An 18,333-nucleotide genomic window follows, 5' to 3' on the forward strand; every position below is an offset into this window, starting at 1 on the left:
AAGTCTCCCACACCGGTCACAAGGAGAACTTTATTGATTACAGGGGTAGGGCGGAAACAGGGTAAAAGGTAGAGCAGTATCATAGAAATCTTACAGGAATATCAAAGGAATCCCATAGAGCAAACCAGGGTGGCTGAGGTAGCCGTTTAAACGCATCTGAGTTACTGAAGCTAAATATCTCATCGGATCTCGAGTAGCTTACTCACTCGCGTCACCCAGAGGTGGTTGTTGTTTCCTCTGGAGGCAGGGCACTCTTGGAGCATGCGGTGATGAGGAGAGAGCCAGGTTCAGATTCACCTGGATGACCGCATGGCTAATGGCTAATCGCTAATGGCTGCCTTCTTCTTGGACCGGGCCCTTAAATAACCTCTCTGACCTCAGCAGCCCGGTCCAATCGAAGCTGCCAATACTGGCCACAAGCCGACCGATCTCCCCAGCATCCCTGGCTACCTGGGCCCACGCAGGGCCGGGTCTTTCCCCCCTGCCCAGGTGACCAGAGCCTTGCCTCCCAGGCACCAGGCTTTTGTCATGTAGACCAGGTGGGAGATCCCCACCCTGAGGGATTCAACAGCAGCCTCCCAGGCTGGTGGAGATAGATCTCTGGAGAGGGGCACCAACGGTGGCATTTCTGCCACGCTCTACTGCAAGCTGAGGTGCTGGATGAGTCCCACATGGCAAGGGAGATAATGGAGGCCATGAACATCATGGTGCAGGGCAGGCAGGCCCCTGCTGTTGGGCAGGCCGAGCTCACCCATGGGTCCATGGTCACTGACAATAGGGCCAATATGATGAAGGCTGTCCATGATGCCAACTTTGTTGGCATCCACTGTGTGGCACACAGGCTGCACCTAATAGAGAGGGATGCCTTGGAGGGGGACAGGGCTTCCGGTGACGGTGCTGCCACCAGTACTGCTACAAGCCAGCTGATTTTGAAATACAGGAAGATGGGAAGCTACATCCACCGCAGCATCGAGGGGAACAAGATGCTGTGGGAGAAACAGGCAGAGCTGAGCATCCTGCAGCACAGAATCCTGCAGGATGTGGAGACTCGGTGGAACTCCACATACCTGATGCTCAAGAGGGTGGTGGAGCAACAGAAGGCCATCCATGAGATGGCCTTGCTTGGGGAGATTGGGATCAGCGCCCCCCTGAACAGAGCTGAGTGGGGTGGCATCTCCCAGATGTTGGTGGTCCTCAAGCCCTTCCTCGAGGCCACTGAGACCCTTAGCGCTGGCGATGCCCTCCTCAGCCAGGGGATCCCCATAGTGAGGGAACTGGAGAACCAAATGGAGAAGTTCCAGGGATCGATGTTCGCGGCTGGGGCAGGCCGCTGTCACAGACATGCAGGCACTGGTGAGGTGGCTGAAGGAGGCCATCAGGAAATGGTTGGATCCCTTGCGGTCCAGTACGGTCCACATGATGGTGGGCATGTGCGACCCCAGGGTGAAGGGGAGCATGTGCACTGGCAGCCCCAAAACCCTCGATCACTGGATGCAGGTGCTAGTAAACAAAGTCAGGGAGGCCGAAGCGCAGAGGCGAGGGGATGTGGAAGAGGGGGATCCATTTTCCCATGCAAGCACTCCTAGTGCCAGCGCCAGCGCCAGCACCAGCGCCAGCATCAGCGCCAGCCAGTGTCCTTCAAACCAGCCACTGCCAATGTGGGCCATGGGCATGGCTTCAATGCTGGGGTCCAAATGCACCAGACCCCAGCCTCAGGCAGGTAGCACCGAGGCTTTGGTGGCTACCTATCTCACTGAGCATGTGGAGCCACTGGACTGCGACCCCTTGGCCTACTGGGCAAGCCACAGCCAGATGTGGCAGGATCTGTCCACAGTTGCCCAGCAACACCTGTCCTGTCCACTGACCAGTGTGCTGAGCGAGAGGGTGTTCAGCATTGCTGGGGATATTGTGACACCCCACTGCACCTGCTTGGATCCTACGTTGGTGGAGCAGCTGGTGTTCCTGAAGGTGAACCTCCCGCTGCCGGGGTTCCCCAAGCTCTATCTGTAGATGGACTGAATGCCGCCCTCCTCACTCCGTCTGCACCCATTTCTTTTTTTCATTTTTTGAACAAGCAGGTGATGCCCCGCTCTCAGCAGGAGGGGGCACTCACTGCCTCACCAGCCTGCAGGGGAAGAACATGTCCCTGCTGCACTCATTCCCCTGCCAGGATGAACTTGGAGGTATGGGATTGGGGCTATGGGGAAGGAGGAGGCCCCAGGTCCTGGGCATGACCACTAAAACTGCACCCTGCCAGGGTAGGCAGGCCTGGTGGGACTGCTGGTGGTGCAGCAGCTCTGTAAATGCCAGGACCAAGGATTCCCTGATGAAAGGTGGGTAGGAGGTGCCATAACCTCCAGCTAATGCATGCATGCACACAGTCCTGGCTGGGGAAAGCCCAGACCTGCCACATCTTTGACAGGCCTGATACTTTGTTACCAAATTTGCCCATTACTTTGGGGTGTGCTCATTTATTAGGAATAGTTTCTAGGGTCTTGGTGATTCTGTCAATGTGCTGCTTGTGTTACTATACGGAGCTGTATTTCTCCCTTCTGCAAGCCCTCACCCCCAGTGGAGCTATCTTGCAGGACTCAGTCTCAATGGGACTGGGTTCCTCCAGTCACCAAATCAGTCATACACACAAACACACACAAATTAACGTGACACGCCTGACCTGGCCGGGCTGATCAGCATGGACAGGCTGACACCCTCGTATGCCAAGAATCAGTTCATCAGAGCAACAATACACTGCAGTCAGGCACAAGCACACAGGTGAACAGAATCCCTCTGAATCCGGCTGGGTGTCCAGCTGACACCCTCATGGGCCAGCATTCAGTTCATAAGGGCACGTCTGAGTCAAACTGGGTCAATCAGCCTGTACAAGCTGATCCCCTTATGTGTTTCAAACTCAGCACGTCCCAATCTTTGGCCTCTTGATGAGCAGACCCCACAATAATTTAGGCTTCACAGGGATCTTTAGCATAGGTAAAAGAAGCGTTGCTGCAGAGCACGGGAGGAAAGAGAAGCAGAGAAGGAAAAATATACCCAATTACTACCAGTTTGACTATAAAAGTTATTTATTGCTAAGCATATGAAATATATAATAGTACTAGTAGTAATAGACATGCAAAAGAAAAACAAACACAAACAATGACAATACTGCTCTGGTTTCACTAAGTATTTGGGGAAACTTAGCTCAGGCTTAACTAATACAGTTCAGCTTCAGAAGTTTATGCCTAGAGAGAAGAGACAGAACGCTGGGGTCTCACCGAGTCCACGGTACTCAGGCTGCAAAGCTGACAGGCACAGTCCGTAGCACAATCCTTGAAGAGAGAGCGAGACGATCTGTTCTTCCAGCGTCCCAAGAATGACAGGGGTTGGTGTCAGCACAGGAGTTTTCTTCTTTTTTCCTTTTCCTTCTTTCCTTCTTTCCTCCTGCTTCTTCTTTTTCTTTCTCTCTCCTTTTAAGCACACACACTTACAGATTTTTATACCCTCAGTTCAGCTGCTTTGAAGCACCCTCAGTAATGTAAATCATTGTCTTTTCTATTGACAAGGGGTTATCTGGTTTGGACCATCTCAGGAAACTGATTGATAATCAGGAAACACAAGATTAGGGAGTAACCCAAATACTTGGGAGCCAGCTTGAGATTCCTATGGATGGCAGATATACTGATGGGATATCTCATGGTTTCTTCAGGAACAATAGATAGCTTGCAGCATCAGGATTTGGGATTTTTACTTGTTGTGCACAAGCCTCAGCTTAGCATGACTTTTCCAGATTTAAAGCAATTATTGGGGTGCTCATAACCTTTTGTGGAGAGGACTTCCACCAGTCGTCTCGGGAAAGATACGACAACACCTGGGATTAGGGCTCCAGCAGGCTGGATGCTGTGATGAATCCTTAACCATTGTTCAAATGTTGCCCATACCCCCTCTGACTCGGTCTCTTGCCTCAGCATTCCCTAACCCGGCAACCGAGTTTTAGTCAATCAAGTTTAAATAGGCCTCCCATAGTGGGACCGGGGAATGTACGGCCCGAGATGCCTATTAAACTTAGAGCTGTGTGTGTGTGTGTGTCTGGGGGAGGAAAAGTCCTTAGCAAATCCAGATTAGAACTGGTCTGATAAATGCTGAGCTGGGTGTGTGTGAACATGGGTTGATTAACATTGGAAGCACAGATTCCCCATCATGCAGTGCTCTCCTGCTTCTCTGGTCCCAGGCTTTCTGTTTTCCATCTCCCATGTAAATGAATGGTCATCTGGTTCCATCTCGGATGTAAATGAGACCTAGGGCAGTTGGTTCACTCTTATCACCCTTATCTGGTGAGGTTCTTAGGTGCGTCTCTCGCTGCATCTTAATCAGTTTCGTTTGGGTAGGGGGGGGGGTGAGTCCTTTGTGAGTCAGACAGACTGCATCCTGTGCCAGGGTTGCCCAAGAATACAGAGCTGAGGTGTAACAGCTTGTTGGTTGCAGTGCAGTTGTGAGGCTCCTGGTGAGCTCAGCTTAGCTGCCTGGGATGCCAGCTTTAGGGTTGAAAACCCCCTTGTCAATCTGAGGAAGCACCTGCAGTTGGTCCTGGATGGAAGGAATAGTAAAGAAACCAGAGGCTGGCCTGGCCCGCAATGCAGGCAAGACAGCCAGTCAGTGAAAATGGAAATGGAGGCGTCAGGGGGGAGGGACAGGCTGCGGGGGGGGCGGGGGGATGTAGGAGCACAGATAAAAGTGCAGAGGTGCCTGGGGTGTCAGATGTCCGGCCGGTCGCAGCGTGCCACAACTTCACTGTGTATATGGAGTCCACGAGTGTCTGTACCTGCTACCTAGGAGGCTGATGAAGTGCAGTTCATAGGCCCAGCTCTGAAAAGTAGTTTGCATTGTAATTTGTTCCTTCTCAGGATCAGGCCTGAGAGACTGGAGGCAGAGTGTTTTTTTTGTGAGGAATGTGCTCCCACAGGTGGTTGGGTATTGTTGTCTTTGATAGACTCTGGTGTGCAGTTTGTGGGGTACTGGAGAGAGTTGGCAGGTTTTGTGTTTTGAGCTGTAGGAATTTGACTTCAGTTCTGGTGATGAGGTTAGGTGCTTGTTTGAATGTAGGAACCACTTTTCAGAGCTGGGCCTATGAACTGCACTTCATCAGCCTCCTAGGCAGTAGGTACAGAAACACATGGACTCAGTCTACACAGCGGAGTTGTGGCACGCTGCGACCGGCCGGACATCTGACACCCCAGGCACCTCTGCACTCTGAGCTGCGACATCTCCCTTTCCCCCCTACCCCCAGCCCCAGCCTATCCGTCCCCACCCCAACACCTCCATTTCCATTTTCACTGACTGGCTTTCTTGCCTGCGTTGCGGGCCAGGCCAGCCTCCAGCTTCTTTACTATTCCTTCCAGTCAGGACCAACTGCAGGTGCTTCCTCAGCCGGACAAAGGGGTTTTCAACCCTAAAGCTTCCAAAGATACATTTTTTTAAGTACTCCTTTTTTTCCCCCATAGTACACATACAGACATAAAAACACAGGTTAAGCCATCACACACCATGAGTAACATCATACGATCAACACAGCACAACATCTTTACTTTTTGCTGTCAATTCCTTTATAAAAAGACAGGCTCTGTGACAGTTGCATTTGGGTACCTTTGATGCTGCTGCTGCTGCTGCTCCTGGTGTTGAGCCAGCTAAGTTATTGTACCTACTGTCACATAAAGCGGAGGACTGGACGTGAGGCTGTAGGGGAGGAGGAGACCTCACTGGGGCACACTGCCATGTTGTGCAGAGGCCCCAGCACCAGGAAGGGCGCACCTTAACACACACACAATGTCACCCACCCACATGACGAGTTTTGCCTGCCAGCAGCTTGGGGTGCAGGGCCCCAGACGACAGACTCCCCCAGCGAGACGCACACAGCTGGCAGGCTTTGTGGCCTGGCAGAGCCCAGCACTCAGGCCTGCACTAGGACACACACACACACACACACACACACACACACACACACCTGGCAGGCTTTGTGGCTTCAGCAGGGCCAGCACCCCTGCAGTTTTCAGCTTGCTGCACCTTAACACACACAGGGTCATTTGTGTCATGAGTTTTGCCTGTCAGCAGCTTGGGGTACAGTTCCCCCCAAACCCCTGTACCGATCTTGTTGAAACTTGGCAGGCTTTGTGGCCTCAGTAAGAGCTACCAGCCCTGCGGTTTTGACCCCCCTGTGGTGTAACGCATAGACGTGACAGGAGTTTTGCTTTCAGGAATTTGGGATGCAGTTTCCCCCAAACCCCTGCACTGATCTTCTTGAAGCTTGGCAGACATCATGCTCTCAGCAGAGGCTACTGTCCCTGCACGTTTCATCCAAATCATACAAGAAGCAACAAAGTTATAGATCTTTCATTGATTCCCCATTATACCCTATGGCTGGATCTCTGAGGTGGCTCCGAAGCTTCGGAGCCGCTTCAGCTGGATTGAGGCGGAAACCGGGTCCGGAGCTCCAGATCGGATCGCTTCCATCCGAAGCGGTTGGACCTGAAGCCGGATCGGATTGCTGCTGACTTGCACAGGCCTAGTTGCTACGTCCCTTCAGGCATGTATTGAAATCCATCCTTGCCTCAGTTTCCCCTGTACAATGGAGGTGAGTCTGCTCAACCTCACGGGACAGCTGCAAAGTTATCAAGCTCAGAAAAAGGTCGGGCATGGGTAGAAAGTGTGTGCAACCACTGGCTTTGAAGAAGGAGCTGTACCTGCAGTGCCCATGCTATGGTGTTGTTCAACCACACCTAGCCGGCTGACAGGAACAACCACCCACCCCCAGATGCCATGTGCCTGGCTTGCACATGCATACCCAATAGCTTGCAACACATGTTTTCTCCAGGCGCACACAGATACCGGGAAGCTCAGGGAATCAGTGCCCGCCTCCACAGTGAAGCCATGAAGGTCATTGCCCAGAACATGATGCCAGGGGTGTAACGGCTACAGGGGTAGGATCTGTGTCTGATGGTGCAGGTTATAATCCCACGGGACATTTCCTCAACTCTATCCTGGACCCATTCATGGAAGAAGAGATCACCAGTGGGTATTGTGCGCGCCGGGTCTGACCCCGGGTCACTTTCGTCGCTCTGCACGCAGGCTGTGGCCAGCAGCCCAGGCAGGCCGGGTCGGAGAGGGAGGTCGCCGAGCTAGAATTAGGCACAGACACGTAACGGTTGATTTTAAGATTATTTTACTTACACCAAGACGGTCGTGGTGTAGGCTGAGAACTTGCTTGAGTTATGGTTACAACAGAAAACACGAACACACGTGGAGTTTGCTAGGCTCCACGCAGACAGAACACGAACAATCACGTGGAGGTTGCTAGGCTCCATGCAGACAAACTCCGGATGTCCAGGACAAGCGCGCATAAAACTCGTCGTTACGTCTTATAGTAGGCTCCGTTCGAAGATGGGAAGAGGTGGGCGGTGGATCAGGCCGCCAAACCCCTCTGAGCGACACACAGGGTTTCTATTACCCTGCCGCGCACACCCAGAGTCCCCATGAGATGGATGTGGAGTCCTTTTTGGCTTGGGCGGAAACTGCTCAAACCTCTTATACGGCTAGCAGGCCAATTGCTAGCCGCCATGTGTGAATAATTTAGAACTAGCCAATTGCGGGGCACGAATTTGCATACAACGAGTGGGAAATCTTTGCACCGTGCATTTCTGTGTTGCAAAGGAAATGCACCCTGCAAAGATCGCTGCAAAGTGGCAGGAACACCCCCTGCACGCGGGTTCTCTGCGCAGCAGAACTCCTCCGTGCAATGAAGCTGTAAACCCACGGGGATAATTCAAGTGCCGAAGCACACACAAAAAATCATACCTTTGGGTCATGACAGGTATCAACCACAACTGATTATTAGAGAGAGTGTCTATAAGCAGTACCAAGATTTGGTGATGGGTCATTGATTGGATCAATTCTATAGGTCTGGAAAAGAAGCAGATAGGTTTCTCTGCCAGGGGTGTGACTGTCATGAATGGAAACAGGAAATTGTTCTTCACTGTGGCAAGGGCAGTGATTCTCCTGCATTGAAGAGTTTTGAGCTCCACACACTGAGAAGGATGTGGACAGATTGGAAAGAGTCTAGTGGAGAACAACAAAAATGATTAGGTGCATGGGAGGCAGGATTAATGAGGAAAGGCTAAAAGTGTGCGGTTTATTGAGCCCATCTTGAAATACCTGAAAGGTCATTGCAGAGAGGATGGAGATAGGCTTTTTTCTGTGGTCACAGGGGGCAGGACTGGGAGGAATGGTCTCAAGCTGCAGCAGGGGAAACTGAGATCGGAGATGAGGAGGAACTTCCCGACTCTGTTGGTAGCAAAGCATTGGAACAGGCTGCCCAGCAAGATGGTGGCGTCTTGATACCTGGGCATGTTCAAAAGCAGGTTGGTGGACACTTGGCCAGAATGGTTTAGTTAGGGTTGTGCAGGTGGCTGGACTAGATGTGGGCTCATGAGATCCCTTCCATCTCAACTTTTCTATAGTCCCGTCATCCTATGGCACAGAAGACCCCAAATGACCAGGGAACAGGTTTAAAATGATCAAGACCAATGAGTTTTTATGTTGTGCATCATTAGTGTATGGAACGCATCACCACGGGAGGTTGTTGAGGAAGGGCTCATGGCTAGGTTCAAGAAGGGACTAGATAATTCACGGAAGATAGAACCATTAATGACTTTTGAATAGGACAGCCAGAGATGTCTCCTCTCACACCTCTAAACCAATGATGGTGAATGTCAGGGCAGGTCTTCCAAGGGACAGATAGACCTGGTTCATATGCTTTTCCCTTATAGCATCCACCTTTTCCACCAATAGAGACAGGATACTAGTAGGACCCAGTATGGCTCTGGGAATGTTCTTAGATTATCCTTGCTTTATGACCTTGTGTGCCTCAGTCTCTGTGGGGATTTGTACATGCCATGGTGTTTGATCCTTGTTAATTTACTGCACCTTAGAAACTTTAATCCAGGTTATTTTGATGCATCACATTTGTGTTTGCATGCTATGGGCTTTCAAATGACCTAAATCCCATGTGTAATTCCCCACAGATTCCAGCAGGGGGAGCCAAATACCAATCTGCTCCCAGTAATGTCTTTCCTACTGAGTTACAGCAGGAGGCACCTGTTTGCTGGTAAACCCGCCTCCCTCCACAGTCCCCACCCCCTACCCCCTACCCCCTGCTGGGAGTCTTGCACTAAATCCTCTCCACCCCACCCCACCCCCCCCAAAACCCTGCCACTTGCACTCAGCTAGGCTTGGGCCGGTCTCCCAGTAGGTGGCCCCATGGTGATCCCGACGACAAGCCGTGTGAATCATCCCCTCCCATCCCTTTCCCTTCCCCCATGTTACAAGTAATGATAATTTATATATATGATTTTTTTTCACTGTATAATTGATATGATATCAGAAATATACAGGGTTGGAGGAGTGGGTGGTGCTGTCCCCGGTGGTTGGCAATTGCCGCTGATGGTGGTGGTGAGGTGCTGAGGTGTGTGGGTGTCTTTGTTGTGTTCCTGAAGCAGATGTGCGCCATGAATGCTTAGTGAAAATTAACATGGGTATACTAATAGTATAGTACGGTGTATGTGGGGATGGAGGGGTGGTAGCAAATCCGACAGCTGTTAGTTTTCTGGCTTTTTAGGACTACATTTCCCAGAATTTCCAAGCTGTCAGGACTTGGAACAGTTGCCATGGGGACACACCAATGGGGCTGCTTCTCTGCTCCTCTTCCCTGCCCATGTTCCACTGTTAGTACCTTCCACCTTGTCTGTTTGCTTAGCATGGCATATGGCTTTTGGAGGGGTGTTGTGAAGTGTTGTTGAAATGGTGGGTTCTTGGTGGGCTTGGGGTGGAATATACCCCCTCCGCTCCCCCCCCGGCCCCAGTCCTAAGCTGGATTCCTCACTCACTTGCCATCCATTCCCCTCCCCCCCCCCGACAATGAGAGGTATAATTAACCCTTCCACAAAACATGATTCAGGCTGGCTAGGCACTGGTGTGTAATGAGCCACCCCCCACATCCCCCCCAATCCCATGCCAACCTCAAAAGCAAAAAGCCTCTACCCCAGCCCACCTTCCCCCATACCCTGCTCATCCTCCACCTGCCATCTGCTACCTTGCCCTGCACACCCCTGCAGACAGACACAGATGTTTATGTTATAAATAGTAAGAGAATTTATTGTAATCAGAAGAACAGCCACTGCTAGTTGTTGTCAGCGTCCATATCCATAATATGTGCTACCAGGCAACCCTGCACAAGGGCTGCCCCACCAGCTTCTCCTTGTGGATATGTCTTTGGTCCCTGCGCTGCTGCCCAGCCACATCTGTCTGGTCACTGCCTGTCACACTTTTTCAGCCCATGACTCACTGAAAACCTCTCCGTAGGTCTCACAGATGTTGTGGAGCATGAAGGCTGCCACTGCAAAGGCTGTGATATTTTCTGGCTCAAGTTCAAGTTGACAGTTAAGTGACCTCCATTGTCCTTTCAGTTGGCCAAAGGCACATTCAACAGTGCAACTTGCCATGCCTGTCTGGAGCTCCCCACTTATGATTTTCTAGTCATCCTGGGCCAACCATGGGCCTGTGGGCCGACAGTTTGCCTCAGCACCCGTTACCCCTCTGAAGCTTCTCACCTGCTATGTCTTTGATGGAAACCTTATCTCAGGGACTATGCTGTTACGCCCTGTTTAGTGGTGTCCCGCTATGATCTCTTGGTAGTGAGAGGATCTTGGGGCTCCACCTCCCCTACACCCCACCTAATGCCAACCTGTTGTTACTTTGATGTTGCTCGAACCCAGCGTTGTTGTTGGCTGCTGTCTTTGTTTCTCCTACTCAGTCTGTTGTCATCTTTCTCAGCCCTCTTCCCAGGAGGGCTCCCACATCTCCCCTTCTGATGTTTTGGGGAACTCCTTTGAATTAGCAGGTGGAAGTAGCTCCCCGCATGGGGATCACGACCACCAGTTGTCCTCCGCCTCCTTCACACTCATTCCACAGCCTGCCCTAGGTAGCCAAGGACTTCCTTCTGGTCCCACCATTGGACCGGTGCATGGGGCTTTTATCAGCATCTCACTGCTCCAGGCAGTGAATCGGCACTGGTATGTGCTTACAAAATGCATCCACGCCAGTGCCAGCTTTTTCTCTTCGTCCCACCTCTGGGCTCCAGCTGGCTGTGGTGAGGGATGCTGTTGGGCTTCAGGTAGGTTTTGCTGCATGGCAAACCTGCCACTGCCATCCTGTTCCCCGATCCCTGGGGGCTGTAGGGTTGCCGGTATGGCTTTTCTGCACCTTTTTTCCTCCCACAGCTTCGCATGCTGTGGGGTTACTGGCATTGTTGGTGGCACTGCAATCCTGCCACCACTAACATGTCCCCACAGCTTGACATCCGGTGGGGCCACCGGCACTTTCAGTAGTGTGTGGTTTTTGTCAATGCTGCTGGATCCCCATGGCTCGGCATTTCCCTTGTCTCCACCAAACAGCCATCCTGCATCTGCTCAGATGGTAGTTGAAAATCAGCTTCTGTGGTCCATAACATTCCCTCCATAAAGCTTCATGAGTCAGGGCTTTAGCAGGTAGGCAGCATTTGCTATTATAAGCAGGAGAATGGCAACATTGTGGATCGCTGTCTCGTGGACTCCAGGTGCATACTGTCCTTTCTTCACAAGGCCAGAGAGCAGAGAGTTTCTGAACATGCGTGCATCATGTGCAGTGCTGGCACACAAAGTAAAAATGTATATGAACCAGCCCTGGTGGTCCACCATAGCTTGCAGGATCATGGAGGCAAATCCTTTCCTGTCTGTAAAGACCTCCCCCTCCCAAAGGGGACTGCACTGGGATGGGAATGCTGTCTACAGCACCCACACAGTTAGGGAACCCCTTGGCATTGAAGCCATCTATGACTCCCTGAAAATTCCCCGAGGCAAAAAAAGTTGTTTGGCACAACATCCTGCAGCAGCTGGCATACCTTGTGAGTTGCCACCCTAGCTGTGCAGGGAGCTACGCTGAACTGATTCACGATGTAGTGGAGGCTGGATGGGGTGGACAGTTTCATGATGGCCATGGCCACCCTCTTGTCCGGTGGGATGGCCTGACACATGTTAGTGTCCTGCCTCACAATTTGTGACCCCAACATTGAGACAATATGATAAAGTCTTCCTGGTCATTTGGAACGTCTCCAGTCACTGCTGATCGTTCCATGTGGTCAGCACGATTCACTCCCACCAGTCTGAGCTGCTCTTGTGGGCCTAGACTATGCAGTTGCTGGTCCTGAGGTTTCTCCACAGAGCCCGGTCAGCTTCCGTTTCTTCACATGCTTCTTGGTTGTTCCACTCCTTGGAATATATCCATATTCTTTTTCACAAGGCGCCTGTATGTGTAGCCATGTCCTCATTGAAAGCTTGGAGAAATACTAATGATGCATATGCCATCATCGTTATCCGGTCCTGCATGACTTGTATTAGTTTTAAGGCTAGCAGTAGTTCAATCAGCAGCACGATCACCTCCTCCTCCTGCTGCTCACCCATGTCCTCCAGATCCTCCATGTTGGAGGAGTATTCACTGTATTGTTCTCCATTCTCCACTTCCAATTCCTCATGCATTTCGTCCTGAATCTCCATTTGCTCCTTCTCCATCATCAGCCACTTCTCAGATCTCAGCCATTTCTAAGATCACCACCATTTCCAGCACCAAGCAGGGAGAAGGAGTGGGTGGTTGTGGTCTGGAGCTCTGTCTAGTTGCATTCAAAAGATGACCACCTCATTTTAACTCTTATCCGCATTTCAACAAGTAACCCCAGGGCACTGGGCATTTGCGCAGCCTTTTTTTGGTGGGGGGGTGTTTTTTGGCATTCACGGTGCTAAGCATAGTTTTTGGGTGCTTCCTGGTTAAGAAAACAAGGTTCTCCCAGAAAAAAAATTTCCCCTGTAAGTTCATCCACAGCATATGAAAGTTAAAAGTCATGGTTTGGATAAACTTGTGCTTGTTCTGCTGAGCACAGGGCAAAAAAGTAAGTACCCTGAGATAAAAAACAACTTATAGTGAAATGTTCTGATGCATCATGTCTTTGTTCAATACAACTGTTATCAAGCTTGCAAAGATTTAATTCTGCAATGAGACAAATAAAACGTTGCCATAGTCCTCTCCTGTTAATGTAGGACAAGCCAAACTGAGCCAGTATCAGCTGAATACTTTTGTGAGGTCAGCGAAAGCAGACTGTTTCTGCAGTTGGAGCAATAAAAAAAATTGGCCTTGATTGTGGGACTAGGGGAAGACAGGTAAAAACACAAGCAGGTGTGATCGATGTTTGCAACATTATGGGGCATTAAGCAGCCATCCCAATGGACAGTGGCCTTATTTGGCCCATGCTCAAGCCCATCACCATGTCTTGGTAGGTTAACAGGGTGCTTCATCACCTTTGGGTGTTGTGAGACACAGGTGATAATTTCACAATAGTATGTGGAATTTTTCAAACTGCTCTTGCAAGGCATGTGTATAAAGCTGACCCCCAAATTTTGCCAGTGACCTTTTGTGAATCAGTTGCTGTTGACCGCTGTAACAGTTTGCCCTCCCCAGTGGCATTTTTTTTTCTTTTGTTTGCTATCTGTGGCCTATGAGAGGTGACCTTGAAGTCCCTTAATGCTTCTCGTATCCCACTTTTACTTTCCTGCCATGTCTTGATGGAAGTATTATACAGATGTTCTTACAAGCAGGAGACTGCGTATTGTATTTCTATGTTGGGGTTCTCAGCCACCACAGGCCTTGCCCCCCTGTCTTTCTCTAGCTAGGCCTACCAGTCTAAACCCACCAGATAGGGTTTGACTCCAAGGTTCTAGCTCCTTAATCTTGGGGCTTATGGCTCTCCTTTTGCCTCCATAATCAAGCCTAAGCTCTCTGGCCCAGAGGCCCAGCCCCTGGTCTTGTAACCAGAGGGCCACAAGTTCAAGGCTAGGCAGCAGTACTGGCCCAGCCCAGAAGTATACTACTGCACACACTGGTGTACCAGGCCCCCTTGACCTCTTACGACTGTGCCTAAGGTGCTAATGAGGACGCCTTGCCCACAAACCACTGGTCTATCAATCAACACACACACAGAGTCAGTCAGTGGGTTCTAACAATAAGAAAATAGAAATTAAAGAAGGCAGCATGCCAGCTCATATTTTCTTCATGGCTTGGTGCTTCTGCTTTCCCGCTGCCTGTGATGGTCCCTGTGGTGCTGCCATCGCTTCTCTGAGGATCAGCAGCAGTTCCCCTCTTACAGCAGCCAGACCAGCAGCCAAGCCTCTCTCTGGAGCTCTTGTGTGCAACCTCCTTCCCCTTTGGCCACTGCCCCCTACTGCTGCCAAGCCCAGGGATTTTATAGTTCTGGCCTGCCCCCTTTCAGTCACCTGACTAGCTGGCCCGGCTCAGCTTTTAACCTCTACCCTGCCAGCAGGTTGTGCCCAGAAAGTGCTGGTCTTAAAGGGACTGACCTGCCTTCTGGTAACAGGGCTAGGGTTCCCTGTTATAGCTACGAACTGCTGCCCCATGTCTCAGAAAGCCAAGTCCAGCAGTATGCAGGTGATGGAGCATACCTCTAGCACCCGTGGGCCCTACTGGGCCTGGGAAGAACTGCAGGACTTAATCAACATTTGGCCAGAACAAAAGATCATAGACCAGCTGGAAAGTAGAAGGAATAAGCCTGTTTATGTAGCCATTGCAAAAGCAATGCAGGTGTGAGGGCACAGTTGTGACTGGACTCAGGTCTGGTGCAAGATCCAGGCTTTTGAGATGTGTGTTTTACCATGCCAAAGATGCAAACTCTCTTTCTGGGGCAAGGTACACAACTGCTCCTTTCTACGACCAGCTGTCTGTCATTCTCTCCAAGGATGCAGGTGAGACTCCCTGTATGCAGTCTTTTGGGACTGGTGTTGTGGTGGAGGAGAGCACACTGACAGAGGCAGCTTCTCCTGAGGGGGCAACTGTGAGCAAGTCACAGCGGCGAGGAGACTGTTCCATGTTTCAGGGTGACGGGGGCTGCCAACAAGAGCAGTACACCTGGCACATGATCTCAGTGTTCCCCCTGATTCCACGGACTAGCACAGAAAATGAAGTGGAGGAGGATGAACAGGAAGAAACTGATGTGGTTTCTCTTCCCAACACTCAATCATCGTTTTCTGTTCCTAAGACCAAAGAAGATGCATGACCAGTAACTTGTAAGTATCTGTGCTTCTTGCCACTGGCAGGCACTGCTTAGGTTTGTGAGGGTTGGATTTGTGTGGTGTTGGGGGGAGAAATTCAGGTGTCACTGGAGGTGGGTAGCCATGTTCATAGGTGACAGGTAGGGGAGGAACAGGGGTGCATGTGCCCCCCCTGAGATTGGCCGCTGCCAAAGCCACTGCCGGCATGTGCAGGCAGTCACCGCTCCCCCTTTGCTGCCAATGCAGCTGCTCACCACCACGGTGCCCCGCCCAGTTTTGGGAGTCACCAGTCATTCATGGCCATGCTCTTTTGGTGGTAGTGGATGAAGGGTACATGCCATTGTCTTTTGGGGCTAGATACCTGGTAATGTAACAGATGCTGAACTAATTTGTTTGCTTTAATTATTTGCAGCTGGCACAGGCAGTGGCAGCCAGGGATGTGGGTCTGAACTGGGCACTTGTAAGTTTTGGGCAATATGAATGGTGCCCTGCTCTTGCAGAGTTTGTTTCAATGCCTGTAGGCATTTTCTCTACTGCAGGCTGAGGGGTAGGGGGAGGGGGGTGTAGTTTCCTCCTCTGGGGGGAAGGAAATGTCACCAAACCAGGAAGACTTTTTTCTTTTGTTTACCAGCTATCGTGCCCAAACACAGCCGGGCACGTGCCCCCAAACCTTGGACTCCAGCTCGCACTGCTGCAGAGCACTCAAGGGATATGCACCACAGGCAGCGGCGCTCTCAAGAAAGCATGATGGAGGCTTTGGCGGAGTTGTCATGAGCCAGTGTCAGGTGCAGGGGGCTGGCAGGATGAACTCCAGGAGTCGCTTCATTCTGAGGTCCGGAAGAACCAACTTGCAGACAAGATAAATGCCTTCAGTGAGCAGGTGCTAGGCCACATGGAGGGGTTGGTAGACATGGCCATGGAGTGCTGCGTTGATTCCAAGAGGTTGCAGGACTTGATAAGTGATGTCCTGCAGCGCTTGCCGAACTGCCTCTTTAAAAAGCGGGTACCACCCCAGAAAGGACAAAGTAGCTCCACTCGGCTTGCCTCTGTGCAGGAGGCAGCCAGGAGCATTACAGCTGAGCCTGTTCCCCCAACTGCAGTGGGGTCAGGGGAGGGGAGTAAGACTGCCAGCAGGGCCAGGCGGCCACCACTGTGGTTCAGGGGGCAGGGCTGGTTCAGGGTGATGGTGGGGTAAAAGGAAAGAAGCCCAAGTAACCGACTGCTTACAATATTGTGTTCCTTACAAGACAACCTCATGTTATCCTAGCTTTCTGCGTCTGGCTCCATAACTTTGAAGGGCTGGCAAAATCCCTGCTCAGACTGCTGGGTGGGGGAGGGGAGTTTCATTAATTTTGTGGTTTAATTTTATTTTTTTTCATTTTTCTGCCTGCTGCTTTTCCTGGGCACTTGCTGCATGGGATATGGGGGGTGGATGGGGAGGGGAGGCAATCTCTTGTGCAAAGGGGAGCTGGCTGCATCACTCCTTACAAGTCTGGCTTGCACACAAGCACTTTGCTATGGCAGCCACTCTGCAAAGTTATCCAGAGGGGCTGCTCCCTGCCCAGACTTTTTTTTCCTATGGGAAGGCTGCCTGGCCCTGATCACGGTCTATAAATTGGAGGAGCAGTAATTGGGGTGTGCATACATAGATTTGACACAGATGAGAGAGGGCAGCACACCAGAGGCAGAAGGACTCAGCCCAGTGGGGAGACGAGAGGTGAGAGTTGCCCCTGGGGGAAACAGGAAGGCGAATGCAGCATTTGAGGAGTGCAGGCTGCTGAAGTGGGGTGCAGTAACACTTTGAGTGAAGGATGAGAGCCACTTTGCGACCTGGGACTTGAAAGAGGACATTGCAATGTGCTCCACAAGCGGCCAAACTTTACACATTGGTAAGTGACACCCGACACGTGGCTGTGCCCTGAGGGTGGTGGTGGTGCATTGTTTGCTTCAACTTTCATGTAAACTTTCATGTTGGTGGATTTTTTGTTGTGAAGGAAGGTACACGAGGTGCACAAGAAGTCTGAGCTGGAGGCACTGCATGGTGTTTTCCAATAAAAATTCCTGTGCTCTTTCTCTGCTCCCTCCCTCCTATTTTTACTTCCCATTGCCATGCTGTACTCCCGGCAGTGAGAAGAACAAGCAGAAGAGAAGAACCTAGAAGGACGCTTGCAATGTCTCAACTTGCAATGCTGGCAGTGTCTCACGGCCAGGTGCCTATCGCTATTGGTATTAGATTCATAATACTTAAAAAAGAATTGCGTGAGAAATGAGAATTATGATTATTCCTGATAATGGTAGTAAACAGTGCATGTATCAAAATTAACCCTCCCTCTGCCACACCGTCCAGAGTTTATAAACATAGAGAAAAGGGACCTTACTCTGTGAATATAGCAGCAACTAAATATGCATGTGAAATAATGATTGGTTATTAAAAATGTATATATTATTATTATGTAGCCCAGGTATTTTGGGTATATACTCCCCTTCTTCAATTGAAGGGGATTGTTAGCTGGCAGGTGTGCTGCGGGGGAACTGCAGACCACTCAGTTCCCCTCCATCCCTATCGAACCAGACCAGGACAGTCAGGGGACTTAACTATATACACATTTATTGACATGAACTTATCACAAGGGAAAGGATCATGGATATAAACATTTGTACTATATATATCTATATATATATATATCTATATATATCTATATATCTATATCTACATCTATATCTATATCTATATCTATATATGTATATGATATCTAAACCAGTAACATAAACAATACCCTCTGGGTAAATGACATAAAACCTTATACCAGTGCTCCAGATACAGTTAAGTCACAGGTAAGTATCTGATCTGAAACAGATAAACCCCAAAGATAAACTCAATCCCGAGGGGAAACCCCAATGCCCTTGGGCTTTTCTCAAGCCCTACAAAGAAGCTGGTAACTTTAGGGGGGCCCTCTCAGTGGGACCTCCCCTCTCAGGAGCCCTTAACTAACTGGGGGGGGGGGGATGGGACTCCCCTTCCCCTGTGGGAATCCTCTTTATACAGGACTGCTGGTGATGCTGCATGATTGACTGATTTCATAGATTTTTAGGGTCAGAAGGGACCCCAGTAGATCATCAAGTCTGACCCCCTGCCCTGGGCAGG

Source organism: Alligator mississippiensis, chromosome 15 (genome assembly GCF_030867095.1).
Source record: "Alligator mississippiensis isolate rAllMis1 chromosome 15, rAllMis1, whole genome shotgun sequence".
In the NCBI taxonomy this organism is placed as follows: domain Eukaryota; kingdom Metazoa; phylum Chordata; order Crocodylia; family Alligatoridae; genus Alligator; species Alligator mississippiensis.